At 36.0% G+C, this 18961-nt stretch overlaps 1 long non-coding RNA gene across 2 annotated transcripts in view; it reads right to left on the bottom strand.

The window, feature by feature from the left end:
- LOC128153137 (uncharacterized) overlaps window positions 1–18961 on the bottom strand; it is a 49443-nt gene that overhangs the window by 15807 nt on the left and 14675 nt on the right. The window lies entirely within an intron of this gene.

Genomic DNA, 18961 nt, shown 5'->3' with positions numbered 1-18961 from the left:
AAAACATTATTAGAGAATTGTCTTTGGGCTTTAAGTGCACACAGGGCCCTTTTGTCTCACAAAACAGTGTATCATGGTGCCAAATGCTGCACATGTGAAAGAGACAGACCCTACACTGAAAAGCTTATAATGCATATGTGTGGAACAGACAAATTGTAAGAGAATCATTGTACCCCTTTCATGGAAGGACACTGAGGCACACAGAGACTAAAAGGTTTGCCCAAAGTCATATAAGAAATTTCTATGCTGGTTGAGCATTTAACCTCAAATATCTTGAGTCCTAAGCTTGTGCTTTAATCACCACACCATTCTGCTGCTACACATTAGCAGGCAAGATCCAGTGGTGAAGTGCTTCAGGACTGGTATTTATTTTTGGCATATTTTGACTTGCTTTTTGCTGTAGAATTTTGAGGGCATAGTAACACAGGTAATACTCTTTTTAGAATACATTTGTGACTCCTAAGGTTAAATTCTTTCAATGCTACACAAACAATATTGTAACTGCATTTACCACTACACAGAAGCCAGTGCTCAGTGCCCTCGCGGTAAATAGTTCATTCACTTTAAGCTACCCACTCCCCTTATCTAGTGTATGTACTTGTGTAATTGTCCATATTTTATCATTTTCTCATTATTTTGCACTCTGAGCACTTTATCTACATGCTTTTATTTTCATGTCTAGAAAAATAACTAAAATGTTGACTAAAAATATGACTACTTATTACTTGCATCTTCAAAAAAAAAAAAAAATCTATCAAAAGGAATCTTGAGGTATGTCCCTATATCCTTGCAGGAGATATTTAAATATATTTTTCAATCAACTCAGCCAAATGCCTCTTATAATTCACTGATTAAAATAATCACTGTCTCTAATCAATGCAGAAAACTCAAATCATTCACAGCCTAAAGATTTTATTGTTTAGCGAAACCATCTTTGAGCTATTCCAGGAAATCAGAAGCCTACTGCGTGCTTATGTATAATTTGACTCAAACCAGGTGTCCTGCTGATGAAATCCATACAGGAAGCTGGAACAGAAAATAAATTCCAACAAAGTAACATCTGGAAAGAAAATTGTGTCTGGAAAAACAGAGGAAGCTTCTAGTAAAGCCAAACACATGCAGGGGTTGGACCCATTAGTCTCAATACTCATGCAGCAAAAAAAGGATACAGGATAGACAAGATAGTTTTTTATATAGCATACCTGGGCCAAAAGCAAATGTGAAAAATTTGAGCCTGTGAAATAATTTACTGGTGGTAAAAAGTAACCAGTAAGGTTTAAAAGAAACTGTATTTCATACATGTATTTCTCCTACCTAAAAAAGAGCAACCCAGAGATGTGCATGTTTAGCTGTTACATTAGTCTTTAACCTTCAGATACTCATTTACTTCTTAGTTTCTCATGGTACACTAGAAACTTTGTACACCACATTTATGTCCCACCTGAAGCATGCAGATTGTCCCACTGAAGTCAACAATCACTTAGTAACACATGTATGTACTATAACCAGTTAGAAGCTGGCACTTCCAGCCAGTCATTATGTTTTCTACATACAAATAATGTTACAAGCCTGGATCTCTCAAAGATCTTGAGCTGAATGTTATGCATTGCTTGGTGCCAATTACTTTAATAAAGCTTAGAACCTGTCGGTAAGGTTTATGACACTTTCAGAAGAGCAAAGGGTTTGGAAATCATAGTTGTTAGCTTGTATACATCTCAGTTATAAATATATTTGAGGAAATTATTTCTATAAAATTTAACAGAAATATTATTTGTCATTGATGCATTTTAATTAACATTACTGTTTGCCATCTTGCACAAAACAGAACTAATACAGCAGGATTTCTGTAAAATTAAGTTATCTCTGTTCATTTTGAAACTACATAACTCGTATGTATTAAGTAGATACATTTTACTGTTAAGTATAACAAAAAGTAGTGTTACACTATAGTCTCATAAAGCTAATTATATGGAAAATTCATTCAGCGGAGTTTGCATCACTTGACTTGATTCAGAATTAGAAAGAATTGGCTTTATGTTTAGTTTTCTAACTCAAATGAACAAGAAATGCACACGCACATAATTTTTTGCTAAACCTCTGAATCAAAGAAGTCTTTAGAGCTTGAGACTGTTGCTGTTCAATACACACAGAACCTCAATGACCTCCATGAATCTTGGCACAGGCGTAAGGATCTGTGTGAAGAAACAACTGCAGAAATGTGGCTTTACTTCGCCATCCAGGCTTTTACTTATCCAGCTATATTTCTAATTGAATTGCCACATTTTTGTACGGGTCCTAATTAACAGTATATGAACTTCTGGAAGCCCTGAAATTACATATTTTCTCTGTCCATGAGTATACTCCTGATATTGTAAGCATGAAAACTGGCAGATACTTGGTGTTTTACACAGGATCTCTCAAGAAACTGCACATACTTGACGGATGGGACATGCTGGTTTTTTCTCTCCTAACTTAAAGAGGTCTGCCTATGGATATTTTCCTCTTTTATAGATGAAACAACACAGGAAAGATTATGGAGAAATCTACTCTCTCCCCCACTTTAGAAATTGAGACTGGTTATTTTATGAAAAGCATAACTGTTAAGAAATGTTTAAGTAAGCCTCAGAAACAAAGAGATGACAATTAGTATATTAGTATCAATGTTTTGATCCCTCCAAAATTTGGAGGCAACATGTATTATATCATAGCCTTGCCAAAAAAAAAAAAAAAAAAAAAGCAGTATTTTGGAGAATTGAGCCTCTCAAAATTAGCAAAATTAGACTCTTTTATTAGGGACGAAAGATTAGGGAGCATAAGCTCTATAGTGAAGGATATTATGCTACCCATTAAGATGGGATGACATCAATATGTTTACAGGGAAGAAACAAGAGATGACATATTCTCCATACACTATAATGCTTTGTAGAAAACTTGAATGAAGGTAGTGAACGTGCCCAGGATACATCATAAGAATTACTCCAAGTGACTACATTGCAAAAGAATACAGGAATTCTGTTTGCGGAAATGAACTTTAGGGAATAAGGTCCTTCATGATGCACTTAAGGAAAACATGGTAAGATTAGTGTTACTGTAGCTGAAGTTACACTTACAAAAAATACCGTTATCTCTGATTAAAACTTTCACAAGCATGCACAGAAAATCCCACAGTAATTAATTATTGACTCAGGATACAAATGCACTGTCCAGAATCTTTAAAGAGAACAGAAAGGCAGCTTCGACTCCTGCTATCTCTCGCAAGAACAATGGAAAGAACAGGCAATGTGAATTTCTGAGGAAGCCAATGTACAGATACAAATTCCAGGTAGTAGTAAAGAATAGCTCTGAAGATGAAAAACATGGTAACATGAAAAACATAATGAAATTGTTGGAGTATAATCAGTGATACAGTCAGAAGAACCACAGAAGAGACAACTGCAAGAATTTCAAGTAAAAAAATAAGCGGGCACGGTTTAAGACTGACAAAAGAACCGAGTGTGAATATACAGTCAGGTTGGCATGCCCCACTCAGAACAGAATTAGCCATGATCTGTTGCAGGCATCAAGCTACACAAATACAGTACAAAATAACACACAAAATCCAGAATTTTCATGACTTGTTAGAAAAAATGAAGTGTAACAGAAAGAAAAATAATGTAAAGCATTATATAAGGTACTAATATACGAAGGAAATTACATTGACTGAAAGGAAGACTGGTAGAAAATGAGGGGAAAAATTCAGTTTCAAAAAATACATCCCTAGAAAGCTCAATCTAGTACTTTAATGAGTTCTTCAATGCTGAAATTGCTACAGGGCAAGAACAAGTGGTTGGTTTTCAATTAATTATCTACAGGAAATGCAGCTTCAAAGAGTTTCTAGAATGATCAGAAATAACAAAAGCATCCATTGTTGACAGTGTTTCCACCAAATTATTAAAATAATAAGGAGAAATAATATGTAGTAATAATGAGTAGTAATAGGTTAAAAAAAAAAAATCACAAATTAATTCTGGCACCCTACACTTCAGAAATCAGGCCCATTTAATGTAAAACTACAGAGGCATCCTCTCCTTACAGCAGCTTTTAAAATCCTAACTGAATAAATAGGTATGCAGTAAAGACAGAGGGAATCTCAGTCTGGACTACAGATATTAGTCCAGTGCTGAAAAAAATATTTTAAACTGATGATGATTCAAAGAAGGAAAGGAACATGTCAGAATACACAGTTTTTCAGGCACCACCACCCCCCAATACATTGTGAAATAGTCCTTATATCATAGCACAGTATTAAAGGATCATTATTATATATTTAGACAGCACAACTGCTTGTTTATAAAAATTGGTGTATGAGAAAGTAAAAATTTGTCTCATTTAATACCAGTATGAAAATAATGAGGAGAGATCCCCTATCCTTGATACTATTTAACATGACCATGGAAAAAGTAATGCCTTCACTGTGTCATTTTCATAATGGGATGAATTCAAGCAGATTGAGCCAATACTTGCTGATGAACTGCCTTCTTTAGGAGTCTGAAAATACTATGCAGGCTCCAGGAAAGAGGGAAGGTAAGTATGACTTAAGATCAAGAGTGTAGCTGTTCGTATGATGAAGAGATATTAAACAGGTTACTAATCAATCAACAACCAAAAATATCAGCATGTTAGTTTAAACACCAAGAAGGAACAATTATTCATAACAGCTTGGAAAGGAAACTAACGCAAAGGTTCAGACCAAGGCAGCCAATTATTTTCCTTTATATGCAGGACACTTATGAAAATGGAAAGAAATGTAAGGACTTTTATAAATAGGGTGCAAGGGTGTTAAGTTGAAGAGAAGTTCCAAGAGGACATAGCATAAAAATATATGAAGAACTAAGCCTAGAAAATGCATACAATCCTATTGACTTCATAGGCAAGACTTACAATCAGGATAACAGAAGGCCCATGTACTTGGAATCCTATGTGCCTGTTGCAAAAGCTGCAAAACCAACCAACCAAACACAAACTGCTCTTGAAAAGTAAGCGCTTGCAAACAGGAGTATCTGCTTCCTACATAGGTTTATATTCTTCATGGTTTCAAAGGGAAGCCTAATAGACCAGAACTCATTGGACTACTTAGATTTTGCTTCAGATTGAGTATATAGATAAAGCAATTGCAGAATACCTAAGGATTTGGCACTTTTTGCTTCATTAAACTTAAACTCAATTTATGAGTTCAGCTGAAGATAATTCCTGATATCCTTACATTTTAACTATAAAGTTTAAGTGAGGGATTCATTTGACCAATATTTGACACCTAGAATTTAGACATCTAGCCTAAACTGGATGCTCCTGCTTAGGGAGGGAGATCTCCCTCTCTAGTCAATAGAGAGAGAAAAAACCAGACAGTTCCAGAGCAAGTCTAATGCCAGCTTTCTCTGACATTATTGTGGCTAGTTAAATATTCAGTAATATAAGGCTACATAGAAGTCAAAACTAGCTTCTATGTATAAGCATGGCTTGCTTATAAAACAATGTGCCTATCCAGTCTTTCTTCCATTAGAACAGTACTTGATATCTTCAGAAGAACTTCTTGGACGCAATCACTTCCTAAGTTGGGTTATTGCACATTGTTATGATACATTGGCTTAACACTGAAAAATCTGTCATTCTAGTGTGTTCCTATTTATCAGACAACAATTTACAGCTCTTCGGTCATCTTAAATAATAATACATTCAATAAAAAAGTATTGTCAGTGGTTCAGGTCTTTTTTTTTTTTTTTTTTTTTTAGGAAACCTTTAACTCTGGCATGAATCCAGTATCCTGTGACAGTATCTTACTACACTGAAAGCAGAACTGCAAATTCAGCTGGAAACAGACAGTTTTCCTTCCTGAACACAAGCTGACATTTTTCAGGTATATCAAAAGCTAGTGCTAAAAATTTCCACAATTGTTACTTTTTACATTCAAAGTCAGCAACTTGCATTGGTACTGACGATAAAAGCAACATTTTAAAATGTAAAACTAAAGGATGGTATTCAGCAAAAGATGCCATGTGAACCTTGGTTTAGTGGCTGAAGAGATGCTAATTACTTACACTGAACATATAGTCCTATTGTAGTCATAGACAGTGATATGTCAAGAACAGTGAATCCAATTCATTTATTGCAAAATATGCAGCTATTTCTGTTACTTGTTCTCTTCCTACACTTCCTTCCATCTGTTGGTTTCATTTACCTTCTCTGCCTAGTTGTTTAGACTGTATCTGTTGAAGACTGAAAACTCTTCCTTATATGTCTAGTGCGTAACTATGCAGGCCCCTGACCTGGATGGAGTTCTGAGACATCCAGCTAAAAGAATTAAAATACCAGTTAAAGGGTTAAAGTGGCTTCCCCTTCTTGCAGCCCCTCTTTAGTCTTCAGAGCCAACTGGCATGTGCAACACTATACCTTCTCCCTAGGGCTCTGGCTGCTAGAGGTATAGAGATAGAGAAGATGATAGAGAACTATCTGCTCTCAGTTCTAAGGGTATTCCTATTAAAGCTTTAATCTTTTTAGAAATTAAAATAACTGGGATCACAAATATCTTGAATAAAGAAGTTCTTAAACTTTGGATCAAACCAGCCAATATGTTCAGCAGATATAGCACATGTAAAAAGCTGTGTAACTAGAAAGCCAATAGCATTCGTCAGGAACATTCAATATGATACTTACCACAATGGCCATGGAAATTTAAAAGTCTATAAAACCAAGCCAACATAGACGTGGAAAAGAAAATCTATGGTCACCTGGTTTTTTTAGCACTCATGAAGATTTTAGGTTGGGCAATAGACTGCTTCTATCAGTGCTACTAAATCCAATAGACAAATTTCACTCCATTAGATCCAATAGACTCCATTTCTAGTGTTTCTTGTAATATTAAATTACCAGTGTCCCTTCCTCATCTGAAAGATCTCAGCAGGACTTGACTCATATTATCCATTTCTAAAGTAGGCCAGAGACTATATATTATCTTTGTAAAAACTGGGCTGTTGCTTTACTCCCTGAACACATACATGCTTCTAAATGGAAGCTACTTTCAACTACCTAGAGCTGTGGGTTAACCAAAAACATGCATTTTATTAAGCCTCCGGTGGAAAAAATTTACTATTCTTTTAAGTCTATTCTTTCTGTTGATCAATAGAGTCTTGACCCTTGGAAATTAACAAAAGGGATAAACAACTGTATAAGCACATATGTCCAGAAGTACCTCTATTTTGTGGGATTAGCTATTGTAAAAAAAAACAAACCCAAAACCAAATAGATCCAACATCAGGCATAACATAATTTATAGTGTCTGATGATAAAGTGGTTAATTACTGCTCTGAATTGGTTTTTTTGCTTTAAAACACAAAGTCACTTTGATGATATAATATATAGTTTAGTAAAATTAAATATCTCTTCAGAACAGAGCCTGTCTTTCATACTAGAACACAATGTGCTACCAATCAAGATAAATAAGACTGTTTTACTGTGAAGAGGAGGAGGAATTTCTTGAGTATTATCTATTGGGTACCCCTTGTGTTAGTTCTGTGATCCACATAAACTGCAGAAACATTTGACATCTCCATCACTATCTGCTGAAGAATCAAAGGAAACTGAAGAGTAAAATAACACAGACAAGGAGTGAAATGTATACTGCTTTCATCCATCCTGTTCCAGCCTGCTAACATTTCCAATTTTCCTTTAATTCCAGGGTGACTGAAACAAAGATTAAAAATCAAGGAGGGAAGAAAATGTAATTTCTGCCATCCAAAAACTTGCAATTTTTGAAATGTTGTTCATCATGGAAACAATTGTTCTGTCCACCTGAAGTTTGTTTTTCATGAACTCTAACTTGTAAAAAAGTTTCCTTTGGAAGCAGCAAAGTATTCAGAGGTGAAAGCATTAGCACAGACTGCTTGGCTTATTTTGAAACAGTTAATGACAACGCCAAAACAAAACATACTGACCTGCTGAGCTCTGAATGTGAAGGGCATTTTATTTCTTTCACACTGTTTTGTTGTAAGAAAAGAGTAAAGAGCTGGGCTGTACTTAGCTCTTGGGAAAACCTGTCCTTTGAACATTCTCCAGAGTGCAATGCCAACAGACCCACGGACACAACAGGCTGAATTTGTTCCTGACAATGCTGTTGGCTCTTGTTCTGGCTGAATGTGGTTTATAGATTCTATTATGAATTTTGCCCAAGGGAAAATTAATAAAAGGTCTCTACTTTGTTATAGCACTGCCATCAAGATAGAATATACAGGTTCACCCTGAATTATGACACTACAGAAAATAGTTTCACGTTCTGTGAAAATCTACTGAAGTTACCAGACATCTGAACATTCACTCAATTTCATTGTTTCTGCGTGTTGTCAGAACTATACAGAAGTGCTAACTTTATAGACATGCTAATTTTTGCAGTGGTATCAATCTGCAAGCTTTCTGAAAGATTTGGGGGCGAAGGAGGGGGTTTACCTCCTTTGATATATGATTATTTGTCAAACACTTCAGCACATCTGCATTTTGTTTCCCCAGGTAATCTCACATACTTGCTTGTTAAGGTCAAACCTGGGAAAAAGCAAATGCATTCCAACAAGAAGATTTTATGAAACAAGTATGCAAGCTAAACAGAGGCACATTGTCTCTGACGCATCGGAAGACCTATCGAATCAATCTTTAATATCAAATACTCTGGCTAGGGAGACATTACCCAGTAAAAATGCTTCCATCTATTTGGGAAGAAAGATATAAGATTATGAGAGATTAAAAGGGACCAAAAAGGGATTTGCTTTTTAATACATAGAACAAGGAGTTCAGAATATTTAGAATATCACATCGATAGGCACTTTTACACAGAAATAAAAGCAAAATGTTCAGTTAAAAACTCAAAGATAATTTAAATAGAATAACTAAAATAAAATATTCACATTTTTCTTTTTTATTTTAAATGGAAATTTCAAAACAGTAGAAGCAACAAAATAGTGTAAAAAGTGGAAAAGAATCCAGTAAAGGGTACAGCCACTTCAGACACATTTCCTTCACTAATCATTGCCCCAGCTATGGAATATACCCCACTAAATGTAATTTTAAGCTGATCTTTACTGGAACACTAAACACAGCCAGCTAAATCCACCCAGCTGTTCACAGTAACATGTTTCATTTGGAGAACCAGACTTGACAAAAAAATACAAATGGATGTAAGCACTGGAATCCCAAGAGGAGACAATGCATGACACATGGAAAGACTAAGTGCACTGGGCTTTCTATAGTCTAAACAGGAAAGAAGGAGAGAAGACAAGACTTCAAATTTATGAAAAGAAATTAACAATTCTCCATGTCCTGCTTAGATAGACAGGAAAGAATGTCTTTCAAATGCAAGAAGGGTGAGGGGTGTGTTTAAAATCAGGCTATATGAAAGACTTAGTAATAGAAAGAATAGGGAAGTACAAGACAATACTGCCCAGCAAGGTTGTGATTCTCCATAGCCACAGGTTTTTACAGAGCAGACCAGATAGATCTCTGTCACGAATTCTGTAAGAATAGCTCATCTTGCGCTCAAGAAAAAGTATAGGCTATATGATTTCTTGATGTCTTTTCTAGACATATTTCACCTAAGATCATACAACGCAGGGAATCTCACCATCTTTTACTACCCTTTTGCAGAACTTTCATAAGGCAGAGTCTGACAGATTCTGCCAACATAGGGCCTGAGATGGGATTGGCATTAAGGTTATATTAAACTATCCAAAATATTGAATAAATTACTTAACTCTCCACTTCCAGTCCACCAGTAAGGGGCATGATCACTGAAATCTTCCCTTTAAACTCTGAGGCATAGATTAGGCTACAGCACTCTTTGAACATAGGAAAAGCAACATGTGCTGTCAAGACAATGCCCCCATGCAGTAAATATTTACTATTTCCTTTTGATTCAGGCAATTGTAAAACAAGAAAACCAGCCAGACCAAAATCCAGTCTCTCCTTAGAACCTTAAGAAATTATAAACACTTCTAGTTACTCTTCATCATGTTAATTTTGAAAAGGGGTTTCTTTACAGAGGGAGCTTAGGAGTTCAGTGTAGCCCCATGTTCTAAGCACTTAAGACAGCACCAAATGTATTAGCTCTGTGCAATGTTCCTTCTCCTGTCTCCACCAATATCACCCTTGATTAGGGCAAAAAAAGTGTCTAAACTATGACTAATGCTTTCCTTACATATGGTAAGCATCCCACCGAGAGTCTGTCATTAGAATATTAGTTTTCCCATCAGAACATCATCTTACTTGTCAATCCAGTTAGAAGACATTTTTTCTTATCCTACTTATTCTCTTCTTCCTCTCTCGTCCTATGCAAACTTTTCTTCAGTACCACAATGTACAGTAGTGGGATTCAAGTTTGTTGTTAGCCTAATCTTTGTAATGACTTTGGAATTTATTTAATACACCTAGAAATGCATGAACATTTGTGCATAACAAGAAAATCACACATGGAGAACAATATTGTTGCTTCATTGAGAATATAAAAATTTGAACTAGTTTAATTACATCCAGATATGATTATGGCATGAGTATTGAAATTTTTTATGCAGTCAAATTCAGGATCATTTAATTCAGGTCAAGTGGAATGTATCTACAAGGAAGGGGAACTATGAGTCACTGTACTGCAGTACTAGGCAACATAAGCTATTAATGTGGCAGCTAAAGAGCTGAGAATATTTAAGAGACTTAAGATTGGCTCAATGGATGTTCATGTTTGGAATCAGTACTATTGAATCAAGGACCTTATGTGCCCCTCCCCTCTGCCTCCTCCGATATCCTAGATGCAGCTTAGGTTTTTGCAGTCTCCTCACTGTAATTCTATGCATGTATACTTCTGTTCAGGGCTCTATGTCAGAGTAGATATAGTATCATTTCTTCTGCAGTGCAGATTCCAGGGCAAGATTTTAAAACGCAGACCATTATAATCTCTTGGGATCCCAAGAAATTTCATCCCAATTTTTTTTTTAAATCTATGCTGAAAGTAAAATGTCCACTAATTTCAATGCTAACCACGCTATAAAGACTTCACTGAGGGCTGATCAAAGTCCTGCAGAGACTTTTACAGAAGCCAAATAGTCTGACTCATGTAACGTAATGGCCCCACTGTAGCAAATACAATTACTTAAATGTATAAAGTTGTGTATGTGCTTAATGACTTGCAGGATTGCATACGCTTCTACTAGTACACACAGAATGTAGCAGCTATTATGGCAAGATTGAAAATTTAAGTATGTATGAGTATTTTTCATCTTAAGCCTTTGTCACATACTGCTTAAGAAAATTGTTCAGCATATTTCCTAAAAGTATTGAATAAAACAATGCATGTTTTCATCAATGAATTGATTTAGAGAATTTGAACATTTATGACTATAAAGAATATTTCTTAAAACAAATCAATAATGGCTATGATTTCAGATCACTCTGAAGCTAAAATGACAGAGAACTGGAAAGCAGAAATCTGGCCTGAAAACTACTTTTTCAGAAGAAAAGTTCCTTCAAACGTTCAGAAAAAAAACTGGTTTTGACTTCATAAAACTAAAAATTGTTTTCCCACTAAATTCTTATAGTACTCAGCTAAGAATGCCAAATAGCACGTGTAGCTAAATGAAACAGCAAGCTAAAAAACTATCATAAAGCATGTATGTGCAAAACAGAGTTAAATAAAGCCCTAATCTTAGCCAAGAAGTATTATCATTACTTCTGTGCTACTTCACCTATATTAGTGTCATCATTCTCCTTTGGACTGAGACAGAATATTTCAAAATTTTAATTCAAATCATTTACATCAAGAAATCCTATGGGAAGTTTAAGTTTACTCCTCCTTATAATAACATTTTCTCCCAAAAACCAGTCTTTTAAGTTCAAAGACTTTTCACCCTTCTAAAGGAGATTGCACAAAGTTTTTTGAAGCAAAAAGCAGCAGAGTAAAAATATGTTTTCATATCCATGCATGCCATTCCTACATTAGTTTGGCATATGCCTTGTGAACATCTTGGAACAGTGTACAGTTTTTTTCCTCACCTGCAGTCTGAGCGCTATGTTTAATATGAAATTTATCATTCTCTGTCTGATCTACTTCAGCTAGGATGACAGCCAAGAATGACAGAATGCAAGTGCAAAGCACAACAAAATAAACGTAAGATGCAGCTGTGCATGCCTAGCCATGGCCTTCTTGCACCTGCAAGGCAGTAATGATGAGATAGCAGTTTTCCAGAGTTTTGCCCTCCTCAGCAACAGAATGTGAGTCCAACTGTTAATCATAACTTCTCTCTGTTCTGCTATAAGGATGTCTAAAGTATGGAAGTCTAGACAGATGCCAAAGAGAACATTCATCCAGGATGAATGGTATTTTACATCTCTCTAGCAATATAACAACGTTTTGATTTACAGGAAAATCAGGTCCTAACCCCACTTCACATCAAGGAGTTAAACAAATGTAACATGAATATAATGCACAGGGCTCTAGCTGCATTAGAAGCATTATTTCACCGTAAAGCCTTGAACACGGTAATAGAAGAAGAGTAAGGGAAGTTTTTCTCCCACTGTCAAATTGACCAGTAAGACTGACAAATTGAAAATAAAATCCTGCTTAACCCCAGCCAGCAACTAAGCACCACACAGTCATTCACTCACTCCCCGCTCCCCAGTGGGATGGGGGAGAGAATCGGAAAAAAAGTAGAACTCGTGGGTTGAGATAAGAACAGTTTAAGAGAACAGAAAAGAAGAAACTAATAATGATAGTAATAACAATATTAAAATGACAATAATCATAATAAAAGGATTGGAATATAGAAAGCAAGTGATGCACAATGCAATTGCTCACCACCCGCTGACCGATGCCCAGTTAGTTCCCGAGCAGCGATCCCTCCCTGCCCAACTCCCCCGTTTATATACTGGGCATGATGTCACACAGCATGGAATACCCCTTTGGCCAGTCTGGGTCAGCTGTCCTGGCTGTGTCCCCTCCCAACTTCTTGTGCCCCTCCAGCCTTCTTGCTGGCTGGGCATGAGAAGCTGAAAAATCCTTGACTTTTAGTCTAAAAACTACTTAGCAACAACTGAAAACATCAGTGTGTTACCAACATTCTTCTCATACTGAACCCAAACAGTAACACTATACCAGCTACTAGAAAGAAAATTAACTCTATCCCAGCCAAAACCAGGACAATCATCTACCTTCTCTCAGCTGAAAATAAATTACAGTGTAAATGCAGTGCTGGAGTGGCTAATCATGCAGGACATTTCTACCAGCTTTTATGCAGAGAACAGAAGATACAGAGACACCTTATCCCCCTGCAGTTTATAAATACACTGTAAAAGATTCAGTGAAAGTGTAATTAAGAGGTTATTTTTGTCTTAATTCTCTGGATGTGCACACAATAGATGATGCTGCAGTTTTGTAAAAACATTAAAAAAAATGTGGATCTACAAAGACAGTTAAGGATTTACTTTATACTGCATCTTGCAAAGCACAAACATCATCCATTACAGTATCTTTCATGCTGTAGGCACTTATAAAGGGAAGAGAAGACATACACTCTGCTTACTGTTTTCAGTCTAAACGTACATAAATAATCTGTCAAATAACCACACGGGTAAGAGAAAAATAATTTTTTATGCATAAAGCGCCAGCCTGGGTCTACGAATTTATATGTACATGCACACAGATACATATGTACTACTACAACTGGTTGCACAAACTTTAGAAATTGTAATGACAAGTTCTGTCACACAGTAAAACTATTAGGTTAAAATAAATACAGTACATGTTGTTCATTGCTACTTTACCCAATTTGAACCTTCCAGACCCATGACAGAGAACAATGCAGAGAGACTGATATTTAAATAAATTAGAAGAAAAAAGAAAGAAACCACTTTGCTGAAATTGACTGGAATTCTACCAAGAACTGTACAAGTCTTAACAGTTGTTTAAGATTCAGCTTTGGAAGATGACAATGAAGGTTGTATTGGGTATATGTGTCTGCACTAGGGTGACTGTTGAAGGATTCAGTCTGCCTCTTTGGAGAATCAGAAGAGTAAAGACAAGTACACACGGTACTTTTTTGCTCTGATATTTTTAAAGCTACCAAATTATTGTTATGCAAGAGACTTCACTCTCCCTCTTCCCACCCCCACCACACACAAAGCTCCAGAGTTACTGTATAATTTGCACAGCACCAAATCCTGATACTTTTAAGCTAATGGCAAAACTCTCACTAATTTGAACAGGGACAAAATTTGGTCCATTAACAAGCTACAACTGTAAACAAATAAAATGAACGTGTCCTCAAAGTCAGAAACAGGACTCAGCTAACAAACCTCCTGGAGAAGATGAGTCAGTGGCAAACACTGTCATACCAATGTAAGGCTCTCAAATGCCCCACAACTTGTTATTTTTCATTTCAGTGGGCAGTCATCTGTAGAAACTACACTGGATTGTCTCAGTCTGCTAAGTAAACAAAGAAAAAGTTTTAAAACAGTAATGCCAAAAGAGCCATACGTCCTTCAGGTTTGGAAATTCAGAAGATTCTCTCCTGTAGTCAAGTGCTACTCAGCACCAGCTGAGATCAGAAAGTCTTTGACAGCAGGTCACTGATGGTGTATAGCCCAGCCCCAGCCAAGGTTAAAGCAGCTCTCAACTGCTTTTAACCTAGTATCAGTAGGGGCACAGGTTCCAAACATACATTGTCCTTGACCCCCTAGGGAAAGCTAGGATGTCAACTGACAGCACATCAACAACTTGACAGTAACAGTCTGTGTTCATATTCTAGTACCACAGAAAATGTGAAGCAGCTCAACCACAGTGATAGTGACGTTGCATTTACCCAGAGGTCAGAGTATATATGTACATAGTTATCACGGACTAATTGACACAGTATACATTTATATATTCTATGAAAGCTAAGGTGCATTTGTGTGCACATAAGTCTTAAATACTGAGGGAAAAATTTAGAGAAAGTTCTTATCAACCCATTTCCTACCAGTCTCAAAGCCAGAGTATCTGCTCTTTATCCAGCTTGGCCCCTATATAGAGATAGCAGCCGCATAGAGAAGTGACTTACAAGCAAAAGGAAGCTGACTACCTCCAAAGATAACACAATATAAACAAAACGCTCCAAAGAATCCAGTCCCGCCACAGCAAGACTGAATGAAACAAACTTCAACCCATCCTGTTTTTCTTTGCCTAACCTGTAGATTGCATATTGCTAAAGGGTATTTGCTGTTTAAAACTTCTTAAGAGTTGCTAGGCACAAGAATGAAGAGTTACAGCAGACTCTGAACCCTTATTTGAAAGGTCTTGCTTTTCTAAGTACTTACTCAGTGCTGACAAATCTATTGGCTGCTTAGAGTGACCTTAGTGGGTCTATTTCTGGATAGTATAAACGTGATTCAGTGCTTTTCTGCAGGAAACAATGAGTCACTAAAGATCCTAAAATGGCATAAAGTAAGGAAATTGGAATACTGAAAGAAGTCTTCATTAAAAGCAGCACTGGATCATACTGTGATCATTAGCTACCTAAATGTCATAACAGTCTATGTAAATTTCTAAAAGTTAGAATAGGCAGATGCCTGTAAAATGATTAAAACCTATAAAGACCAGCAGACTAAATTATCTGATATATCTGCCTTAAAATAATAAGTCTTTTGCATAGATTTCATTGCAGAAACTACTACAGAAATTTTCTAGAACAAATAATCTCTAACATCGTGTTGTGCCAGTATGCAGAGCAGTTTGAGGAAAATAAACAGAATCTTGTTTCACAAAGGTATGTTTTGCCTTATCTTGGTTGCATTTATATAATTTTCAAGGCATATTCTTCATATCTGAGTATGTTCTGTTGTCATATTAGCCATGTAGATGGAAAAGGGAAGTAAATATGGAACAATTCTTACAGCTTTCTCTTCCAACTCTTCATCCTTTTACAGTACACAAAAAAATCCAGTTCTTGGAATAAATTTGCAAGTATATTATACTGCTTCTTCCAAAATTCTTTGGGAAATGACACTTTTTGTTAGATATTTCACACTATACTGAGTTTATAACTATTTATCGTGTGTGCATTCAGAATGTAAACTAATAAAATGTCTATTTTGGTCCATCAGATATCATAGGGTGCTTGCTCTACTGAAGAAATTAAATGCAGTTGAGCTGACTGCCTCATGGTTGATTAGGCTCCCATTTTGCAATTTATTGAAACAAACAGAATCAGAAGGAAAGCATAAACAAATTAATTTTACTTCTAAGACCAACAAGTCTATACTGATAAAGTAGTAAAGCTATGGTAATATTAATAGCATAATTAAACTATAGTTGCAAAGTCTGATATTATTTTCAATTATTTGAAGGTATACCAAGCCTGGAATGGAGGCTAATAATTTTGACAAGCTTTGACACCAGTCATTTTCATTAATTATTCAATAGCAAGCTTTGTTAGGCTTTCTGGGAAGTTGACCACTGTGTGTTTCTTTTTTTCTAATTTTAAGGATGTCCTGGAAGAAAAAAAAAATAAGGGGGGGAAAAAAAAAAAAAAAAAAAGAGGGATTTACGCTAAATCAAATTTTGCTTTTTGGAGTGAGATAGCTACACTGTATCACTCTCTCTCTGCCTTTTGTGATGGATTCATCCTGCATCTGAAGTCATTAAACTTTGTCACTAATTTTCAGTGAGCTTGGCATAGACCTTATTTCCCAAAGCAACAAACCCTGAAGCTCTTCACAGTCAAGAATGAAATTTGCAAGGATGGGACTGGTTTTTCACAGCAGGAAGCTTTTAAATTCTTTATCAGAGGAGACCCACAAGACAGACTTACTGCATTCAGAACAAGAGAGAAGATACATTTCAATAAAAACAAACAAAAAAGAAAAATAGGAAACAGAAATGAAATGAAAATGATGTGCACACAGAAAAAATGGAGACAAAAAGAGATGAACAAATGAAAGAAGAAGAAAACAAAACTTTAAGTGGCCTGTGAAAAGCAGAGAGAAGAACTATACTACAGGATCAGTGTGTACTTAAGCATTGTTGCTTTGAGTACTCTGAAACAATGCTGACCAATTAATTGACTTTTCACAGAATTACTGAATGGCTGAGGTAGAGAGTGACCTCTGGCTGTCTTCTTGTCACCCACTTGCTCAAGCAGGTTCACCTAGAAAAGGTTGCCCAGGACCATGTCCAGACAGCTTTTTAATATCTCCAAAGATAGAGACTCTACAACCTCTCTGGGAAACCTGTGCCAGTTCTCAGTCACCCATTGGCTTTTCAAAAGAAATGTTTCTTTTCAAAAGAAACAATTTTCACAAAAAGACATGTTTTGAAACATTGCCACTGTAATAAAATTATTTTGTGTTTGTATGAAAATTGATATTAAAATTATGTCTTGAATTATTACTTTAAAGTCAGAAATTACATTAAAAAAAAGCTTTGACTGGCACTGAATCATAGAACATCCCTCACTGTTGAGGTAATGACTATGAATTTTCAACTAATATTACTTGAAAAAAAGAAAATGGTTAAAATGTTAAATATTAACATTTTTCATGAAAAGGCCACTGGCAAAGGAGAAAAAAAGTTCACAGGAAACATTCCGATCACCTCTACAGCAAGTCAAGGAATCACTCTCTTTACAACGCAGGTCCACATTGTTCATTTTCAGCCTGACATGCACCTTTTCCCCAGGAAGTGTACTACTGCCCTGATGTACTACAAAAAGAACTTTTCAAGGGGTGAGAGTTGCCATGTATTCACTCTGGTTTTGTTTCCTTATTTTTTCATGGTTGTAGAGTCACTTCCACCATTTGAGTCCTCCTTAATATTTCATTTCCTTCAACATATTGGAAACAGTCCAATTCAAGTGGTTTAGTCTCTTCATAGACAGCCTCCATGAAGAACATCTATGGAGGTTTGGCTTTATCCTACAGCCTCTGGAAATTTTGCAAACTACTAGAAGGCTGGGGAGGGGGGGCGGTTCTTATCCCCGCAGCTATAGAGAGTATTTCAGTTCTTGTTCATATTATCCTTTAGGTTAGCACACTGAATATATTGGCTTACATTAATTAGAATCCAAAACAGTAAGTGACAAACTCATAATCAGCTCTTAGTATTTATGGAATGCCACAGGATTATAAGCAATAGTTGAAAATTAAGCGTACTTATCACATTGCTATTTCACAGCCTATCCTTTTCAGCTTTGTTGGCTCTTATCACATCTGAGTTCTTCCTAAAGAATATTTGCTGATCTTCACACAAGATGGGTGTGAGAGACATGAATTACAAAATTAGTCAAACTGCACAATAATCTGTCCAGAACAGGATGGGAGATAAATACCACTTCCTTAATGCAAGCATCGTTGAAACTGCTTCATGCAAATGACCAAATTAAAGCAAACTCCTAAGAAAGTTCATTTTCAGGCAATTCTGCAAATTATTGCTGATGACTATGTAAGTTTCTCCTGGCTGCAGATTTAGTTAATACCAATGTACATGATAAACTAGGTGTGGTACCACAAGACAACGAAGTTCAAACAAGGCTATGTTGCAAGAAAACATACAGTTCTTTTTCACCTTTCTCATTTATGTACCAATAGCTTTAACTCTAAGGCAATGTTACATTTTTGTTAGATGGTTAGGGTTAGTATGAAATAGTGGGATTCAGAAAATAAATTAATGGATCTCTTACTGAATCCTTTTGACTGAAACGAGTGAATACATTTCTTACTGTGATTCGTCCCAAAATTTAGAGAAAAGAGTAGTGTGAAAGCCTAGACCTCTCCATATAAAAATCTCTGTAAAAGAAAAGATTAAATCTCTGGCTGATGTTAATAGGCCTGACTGTCACTCTGTTACACCAGTTTTATGCAGATTTCACAAAACTAATATGCTGACTCCACAACACAAATATGTAGATTTAAACTTAAGATTTAAGAA

The sequence above is a fragment of the Harpia harpyja genome, chromosome 16 (assembly GCF_026419915.1).
Source record: "Harpia harpyja isolate bHarHar1 chromosome 16, bHarHar1 primary haplotype, whole genome shotgun sequence".
In the NCBI taxonomy this organism is placed as follows: Eukaryota; Metazoa; Chordata; class Aves; order Accipitriformes; family Accipitridae; genus Harpia; species Harpia harpyja.
Note: the sequence above shows the minus strand (reverse complement) of the source record. Positions and strands in the feature narration are given on the sequence as shown.